Below are 8,378 nucleotides of genomic sequence, written 5' to 3'. Positions count from 1 at the left end.
TCCATTACTCTGTTCTATTGACTGTGTGTTTCAGCAGGATTCCATTACTCTGTTCTGACTGTGTGTTTCTCCATTACTCTGTTCTATTGACTGTGTGTTTCAGCAGGATTCCATTACTCTGTTCTATTGACTGTGTGTTTCAGCAGGATTCCATTACCCTGTTCTATTGACTGTGTGTTTCAGCAGGATTCCATTACTCTGTTCTATTGACTGTGTGTTTCAGCAGGATTCCATTACCCTGTTCTATTGACTGTGTGTTTCAGCAGGATTCCATTACTCTGTTCTATTGACTGTGTGTTTCAGCAGGATTCCATTACTGTTCTATTGACTGTGTGTTTCAGCAGGATTCCATTACTCTGTTCTATTGACTGTGTGTTTCAGCAGGATTCCATTACATTGACTGTGTGTTTCAGCAGGATTCCATTACTCTGTTCTATTGACTGTGTGTTTCAGCAGGATTCCATTACTCTGTTCTATTGACTGTGTGTTTCAGCAGGATTCCATTACCCTGTGACTGTGTGTTTCAGCAGGATTCCATTACCCTGTTCTATTGACTGTGTGTTTCAGCAGGATTCCATTACCTGTTCTATTGACTGTGTGTTTCAGCAGGATTCCATTACCCTGTTCTATTGACTGTGTGTTTCAGCAGGATTCCATTACCCTGTTCTATTGACTGTGTGTTTCAGCAGGATTCCACATTACCTGTTCTATTGACTGTGTGTTTCAGCAGGATTCCATTACTCTGTTCTATTGACTGTTTCCATTACCTGTTCTATTGACTGTGTGTTTCAGCAGGATTCCATTACTCTGTTCTATTGACTTTGTGTTTCAGCAGGATTCCATTACCTGTTCTATTGACTGTGTGTTTCAGCAGGATTCCATTACTCTGTTCTATTGACTGTGTGTTTCAGCAGGATTCCATTACATCTGTGTGTTTCAGCAGGATTCCATTACCCTGTTCTATTGATCAGTGTGTTTCAGCAGGATTCCATTACTCTGTTCTATTGACTGTGTGTTTCAGCCCATCTGTTCATTGACTGTGTGTTTCAGCAGAGACTCCAGGGTATTGGGAAGCAGCATTTGTGTGTTTCAGGGCATTACTCTGTTCTATTGACTTTGTTTCAGCAGGATTTTACCCATTGGAGCCTGACTGTGTGTTTCAGCAGGATTCTCAGACCTTCCATTACCCTGTTCTATTGACTGTGTGTTTCAGCAGGATTCCATTACCTGCTATTGACTGACCTTCTGTGACAGCAGCCACCTGAAGTCCTTCTAAGTCAGCCAGGTTCCTCACCACCCAGTTCAGGTAGTTGGTCACCTGGGTAACGGGAGGTAAACACAATATATATTTAATCCATGTTCTATGAAGTGTCCTTACTAGGTATAGAAATAATACTATTATTAATAACACTATTAATTATAATAATTGTTATTATTATTATTGTAATAAGTCTGAGTGGGAGTCTTTTTGCCCATTGCCTTGGACAATATGAGGTAAACCAAAGGTATTTAATGGTTGAGAAGAATACATAAAGGCTGATCAGTCAGAAGAGAAGGAGAAGAGTCGTGGAAGGGCCATGCTCTCTGAGGAGTGATAAGCCTACAGAAAACAGTACTGTTACAGTACAAACAAAGATGGATGCTGAGGACAATACAGCTTCTATTGTTTCACATCTACTGGCAGTGGGAGAGGAAGGACTGTCAACAACACTCCTCTCATTAATGTGACTGATGCAGTCCTTCTCTGTACAGTTCCATAAATATTCTACTGAATATGTTGTCTAAACACTTGCTGCCTTGACATCTTGTAAATATAACTGCAATCAGATCCAGGTGAATAAGGGCTTGTTCCTAAAAAGATTCTCATTTGATGAAGTTGATCCTGTATGTTGTTTCTGTTCTGTAGGTATATTCATGTTTGTGTGACATTGGGGAGACGTTGTGTCACGGCTTCCACCGAAGGTAGTTCCTCTCCTTGTTCGGGCGGCGCTCGGCGTCTACATTGGGGAGACGTTGTGTCACGGCTTCCACCGAAGGTAGTTCCTCTCCTTGTTCGGTCGGCGCTCGGCGTCTACATTGGGGAGACGTTGTGTCACGGCTTCCACCGAAGGTAGTTCCTCTCCTTGTTCGGGCGGCGCTCGGCGTCTACATTGGGGAGACGTTGTGTCACGGCTTCCACCGAAGGTAGTTCTTCTCCTTGTTCGGGCGGCGCTCGGCGTCTACATTGGGGAGACGTTGTGTCACGGCTTCCACTGAAGGTAGTTCCTCTCCTTGTTCGGTCGGCGCTCGGCGTCTACATTGGGGAGACGTTGTGTCACGGCTTCCACCGAAGGTAGTTCCTCTCCTTGTTCGGGCGGCGCGTCTCTACATTGGGGAGACGTTGTGTCACGGCTTCCACCGAAGGTAGTTCCTCTCCTTGTTCGGGCGGCGCTCGGCGTCTACATTGGGGAGACGTTGTGTCACGGCTTCCACCGAAGGTAGTTCCTCTCCTTGTTCGGGGCGGCGCCGGGGCGTCCTACATTGGGGAGACGTTGTGTCACGGCTTCCACCGAAGGTAGTTCCTCTCCTTGTTCGGGCGGCGCCGGCGTCTACATTGGGGAGACGTTGTGTCACCGGCCTTCCTTGTTCGGGGCCGAAGGTAGTTCCTTGGGGAGACGTTGTCACGGCTTCCACCGAAGGTAGTTCCTCTCCTTGTTGCGGCGCTCGGCGTCTACATTGGGGAGACGTTGTGTCACGGCTTCCACCGAAGGTAGTTCCTCTCCTTGTTCGGGCGCCGGCGTCTACATTGGGGAGACGTTGTGTCACGGCTTCCACCGAAGGTAGTTCCTCTCCTTGTTCGGCGGCGCGCTCGGGGAGACGTCTACTAGTCTTCACCGATCCTTTTGTCCTTTTCTGTTCGTTTTCTTTTGCTTTTTTCACACCTGGTTTCATTTGCCTTCATTTCTGTGTGTATAATTACCCCTGTTGCCTGCCTAGGTTTGTGCGGGATTATTCGTGTGATGTGGCTCGTTAGGTTGATGTTGCTCGTTAAGGTTGATGTTGCTCGGTTGATGTGGCTCGTTAAGGTTGATGTTGACGTTGCTCGTTAAGGTTGATGTGGCTTGTTAAGGTTGATGTGGCTCGTTAAGGTTGATGTGGCCTCGTTAAGGTTGATGTTGGTTGATGTTGCCTCGGTTGATGTGGCTCGCAAAGGTTGACGTTGCTCGTTAAGGTGATGTGGCTGATGTGGCTAAGGTTGATGTGGCTCGTTAAGGTTGATGTTGCTCTCGTTAAGGTTGATGTGGCTTGTTAAGGTTGATGTGGCTCGTTAAGGTTGATGTTGCCGATAAGGTTGATGTGGCTCGTTAAGGTTGATGTGGCTCGTTAAGGTTGATGTGGCTCGTTAAGGTTGATGTTTGCTCGTTAAGGTTGATGTGGCTTGTTATGGATGTGGCTCGTTAAGGTTGATGTTGCTTGTTAAGGCTGATGTGGCTTGTTAAGGTTGATGTGGCCTCGTTAAGGTTGATGTGGCCTCGTTAAGGTTGATGTTGTTAAGGTTGATGTGGCTCAAGGCTGATGTTGCCGTTGGTTGATGTGGCTCGTTAAGGTTGATGTGGCTCGTTAAGGTTGATGTTGCTCGTTAAGGCTGATGTGGCCGTTAGGCTTGATGTGGCTCGTTAAGGTTGATGTGGCTCGTTAGGTTGATGTTGCTCGTTAAGGCTGATGGATGTTGCCGTTAAGGCTGATGGGCTGTGGCCTGTTAAGGCTGATGTGGCTCGTTAAGGTTGATGTGGCTTAAGGCTGATGTGGCTCGTTAGGCTGATGTGGCTCGCTAAGGATTGATGTTAAGGCTGATGTGGCCGTTAAGGTTGATGTGGCCGTTAAGGTTGATGTTGCCGTTAAGGTGATGTGGCTTGTTAAGGCTGATGTGGCTCGTTAAGGTGATGTTGCCTGTTAAGGTTGATGTGGCTTGTTAAGGTTGATGTGGCTCGTTAAGGTTGATGTGGCTCGTTAAGGTTGATGTGGCTTGTTAAGGTTGATGTGGCTCGTTAAGGTTGATGTTGCTCGTTAAGGTTGATGTGGCTTGTTAAGGTTGATGTGGCTCGTTAAGGTTGATGTTGCTCGTTAAGGTTGATGTGGCTTGTTAAGGCTGATGTGGCTCGTTAAGGTGATGTGGATGTGGCTTGTTAAGGTTGATGGGCTCGTTAAGGTTGATGTTGCTTGTTAAGGCTGATGATGTTGCTCGTTAAGGTTGTGCCTATTTTGTTGCTCGTTAAGGTTGATGTTGCTCAAGGTTGTGCCTATTTTGTTTCCATACCAAGTGTGTATATATTTAGGAGCGTTGTTTTTCCCTCCTTCCGTGAATAACTGGTTTCTCGGTTGTCAAGGGCGTTTGTTTTTTGTTATTGTTCCTGACCTGCATGTTTGTGGACTTGCCCATTAAATAACACATCTCGGACATCTCTGCTCTCCTGCGCCTGACTCCTTCACCTGCCTCTACACACAGCCGTGTAACACGTTGACTCACTGTAAGCGCGTAGGTCAGGCCTAACCCCACCATGCTAGAGGGAAGGTTCTTGCCAGAGCTCCATATTGAGGCTACTGCTGCTGTTAACACAATGACAGCACCCAGGTAGTCCTGAGAGAGAAAGAGTCAGATAAGATAGTTAGAGGGAGAGAGAGAGAGAATTTGAAGTTGTGAATTCAACACAGCATTTAGCTTTAATCTCAAAAAGTAATTTATTCTAATTGTGCAGCTCAGTGTGATAAGAAACCAGGGAGTATTGTGTTGAATACTCAGTAATATACCATTAGTATTACAATAGTCCCATATCTTATTAATAATGTCATGGTTGAATCATGGACATGAATGTTCTCTCACCGTTCTGACCTCCAACCAGCGGTTGGCAGCAGAGAGGAACAGGTAGGCTGTGTTGTTGGTATCTGTCAGCTCCAGCATCTTCTGCTTGAATCGAGATTCATGTCTGAAGAACAAATGGAAAATAAATATAGCTAATACCTACCAGATGATTTCCCATGTGACCAGGTTTGAACCCGGCGTCTCTAGACTGTGTTCGTCCGCACGTCTCCAGGTCCCAGTCCTGGTTATGGTTCATAGAACCATCTCCGGTAGACAAACACTGAAGTGGGATTGTTTCAGGACTGGACTATGGTGCCTGATGATGGGAGTTGGACCATGGCTGCTACATAGCTAAGTGACATCTAACATTGAACCAAGAGAGAAAGAGAGAGAAGCCACAGTGCTGCCAAGATGAGGAAGTCTTCAGGGAGGAAGAGGCTATCTGAGGGGTAGTAACCGTGAGAGCTGTTTAATGTTGAATTACCACGATTCTGGGGAAAAGGAGGAATGTTCGTGAACTGTTTGGAGTGGGATTCATGTCATTCTGGATCAAGAGAAAGATTTGGGTTTGTGATGTCCTCCTTCCTCCATGAATGAATGGTTCTGGATGGGTTGGAAGACTCCTAGATGGGATTCAAGTTGTTCACACTAATATAACATCTACGCAAAGGAATTAACCTCCAGTGTCAACAAATCCACCACTTTGTTTCGAGTTTCGGATCGCTAAGTACAGTGTTACTGCCTTCCTAAAACCTATAAGTGCTTCTTGAGTATGTTGTGTAACGATGCTCTGGGCGAAATTTCCCACTCTGTCACACGTGTGTGTGCGTGTGTGTGTGTGTGCCTGTGTGTGTGCCTGTGTGTGTGTATGGTACACTGGCCTGAATGCTCGGATGGTGGTGAGTCCCTCTGCAGTCTCAGAGAAGTGGCAGAGCAGAGGAAGCTGGGTGGAGTCATCTAAGTCCTGAAGGTCCCTGAGAGAGAAAATGAAAAAAAGTCTGGACAATGTGGAAACAGAGACGAAAAGCATAGAATAACACAATGACAGCACCCAGGTAGTCCTGACAGAGAGAGACAGATAAGATAGTTAGAGGGAGAGAGAGAGAGAAATTTGAAGTTGTGATGCTGTTGTGATACTGTAAAAGGAAACTACATTGAGCTGAAATGGACCAGGTCTGCCCAGTGAACTCACTTTGAGGCGACCCGGAAGTACTTCTGTATAAAGTAGAAGGACACAGCCAGAGGAACCAGAGCGATGAGGAAGCTTGGGGTGACGAACGCTATGACCCCGATGGCTGACAGGCAAAGCAGAGTGGAGCGGGTCAAAGACTCCAGGGTAGGAGGGATGTGCTGGAGAAAGGGATAGAGAGAGAGAGAGGGGGAGAGAGAGAGAGCGAGGGGGGTAGAGAGAGAGGGGGGAGGGGGAGATAGAGAGAGGGGGGAGAAAGGGGGATAGAGAGAGAGAGAGGGGGAGAGAGAGGGGGAGAGGGGTGAGATAGAGAGAGAGGGGGAGAAAGGGGGATAGAGAGAGAGAGAGAGGGGATAGAGAGAGAGAGAGAGAGAGTCAGGAGGGAGGGAGGGAGGGAGGGAGGGAGGGAGGGAGGGAGGGAGGGAGGGAGGGAGGGAGGGGAGGATAGGAGATAGTATCATGTCAGTGCTACATTTCTGTCGTCCTCTTTAACAATCTGAGGTCACCTGAGGGACGTAATATAATGACGTGGGACATTGACTCAACAATGGAGTCGGATGTGGATTTGAACCAGCGACCACTTGGTTACTGTCTTAACCACTAGGGTACTTTACCCTAATACTCCTGACTGAAATAAGTCAACAGATCAATCTACTGAGGGTGAACATCCTTTTCAGAATCACCTGATCTATTATGTTGGTGTCAGCCGAGAAACGGTTCAGGATCTGGCCCAAGGGGGTCACGTCAAAGAATCTGAGAAGAGATTCCAAATATATATTATGTCAAATATTAGTCTGAAAAATATATAAAATGTGATTTTAAAAAATTATTAATAAATTATTCAACACATTCTTTCTGGTTCAACTATTCAGTTTCCTTCTATTTCAACACGGATGATGTCATAAAGAGTATAAGAATCTGTAGGTGAGGTGTGTCGTGGGTACCTGATAGGTGAGGTGTGTCGTGGGTACCTGACAGGTGAGATGTGTCGTGGGTACCCGATAGGTGAGGTGTGTCGTGGGTACCTGACAGGTGAGGTGTGTCGTGGGTACCTGATAGGTGAGGTGTGTCGTGGGTACCTGATAGGTGAGGTGTGTCGTGGGTACCTGATAGGTGAGGTGTGTCGTGGGTACCTGATAGGTGAGGTGTGTCGTGGGTACCTGATAGGTGAGGTGTGTCGTGGGTACCTGATAGGTGAGGTGTGTCGTGGGTACCCGATAGGTGAGGTGTGTCGTGGGTACCTGATAGGCGAGGTGTGTCGTGGGTACCTGATAGGTGAGGTGTGTCGTGGGTACCTGACAGGTGAGATGTGTCGTGGGTACCCGATAGGTGAGGTGTGTCGTGGGTACCTGACAGGTGAGGTGTGTCGTGGGTACCTGATAGGTGAGGTGTGTCGTGGGTACCTGATAGGTGAGGTGTCGTGGGTACCTGATAGGTGAGGTGTGTCGTGGGTACCTGATAGGTGAGGTGTGTCGTGGGTACCTGATAGGTGAGGTGTGTCGTGGGTACCTGATAGGTGAGGTGTGTCGTGGGTACCTGATAGGTGAGGTGTGCCGTGGATACCTGATGGGTGAGGTGTGTCGTGGGTACCTGATAGGTGAGGTGTGTCGTGGGTACCTGACAGGTGAGGTGTGTCGTGGGGTGACCTGATAGGTGAGGTGTGTGGATACCTGATGGGTGAGGTGTGTCGTGGGTACCTGATAGGTGAGGTGTGTCGTGGGTACCTGACAGGTGAGGTGTGTCGTGGGTACCTGATAGGTGAGGTGTGTCGTGGTGAGGTGTGTCGTGGGTACCTGATAGGTGAGGTGTGTCGTGGGTACCCGATAGGTGAGGTGTGTCGTGGGTACCTGATAGGTGAGGTGTGGGGGTACCTGATAGGTGAAGGTGAGGTGTCGTGGTACCTGATAGGTGAGGTGTGTCGTGGGTACCTGACAGGTGAGGTGTGTCGTGGGTACCTGATAGGTGAGGTGTGTCGTGGGTACCTGATAGGTGAGGTGTGTCGTGGGTACCTGATAGGTGAGGTGTGTCGTGGGTACCTGATAGGTGAGGTGTGTCGTGGGTACCTGATAGGTGAGGTGTGTCGTGGGTACCTGATAGGTGAGGTGTGCCGTGGATACCTGATGGGTGAGGTGTGTCGTGGGTACCTGATAGGTGCGTGGATGATCTTGTTGAGCAGGTTGTGGTGCAGGTTGGTAGCAGCAGACAGACCCAGGAACTCCACAGTCAGAGAGGTGATCAGACACAGGGCTATCCCCGCTCCACACAGGATGATAAACACTGGCACATAGTAGGAGTCAGGCAGACCAGCCTAGTAACCACATAATACACCACAAAGACACATAGTAGGAG

At 48.0% G+C, this 8,378-nt stretch overlaps 1 pseudogene; it reads right to left on the bottom strand.

The window, feature by feature from the left end:
- Positions 1-1,242: 1,242 nt before the first annotated feature.
- LOC124028142 overlaps positions 1,243-8,378 on the bottom strand; it is a 33,564-nt pseudogene continuing 26,428 nt past the window's right edge.

This window comes from Oncorhynchus gorbuscha, unplaced genomic scaffold (genome assembly GCF_021184085.1).
Source record: "Oncorhynchus gorbuscha isolate QuinsamMale2020 ecotype Even-year unplaced genomic scaffold, OgorEven_v1.0 Un_scaffold_3812, whole genome shotgun sequence".
Lineage (NCBI taxonomy): Eukaryota > Metazoa > Chordata > Actinopteri > Salmoniformes > Salmonidae > Oncorhynchus > Oncorhynchus gorbuscha.
The sequence above is the reverse complement of the archived record's forward strand: the minus strand, read 5'-3'. Positions and strand labels throughout refer to the sequence as shown.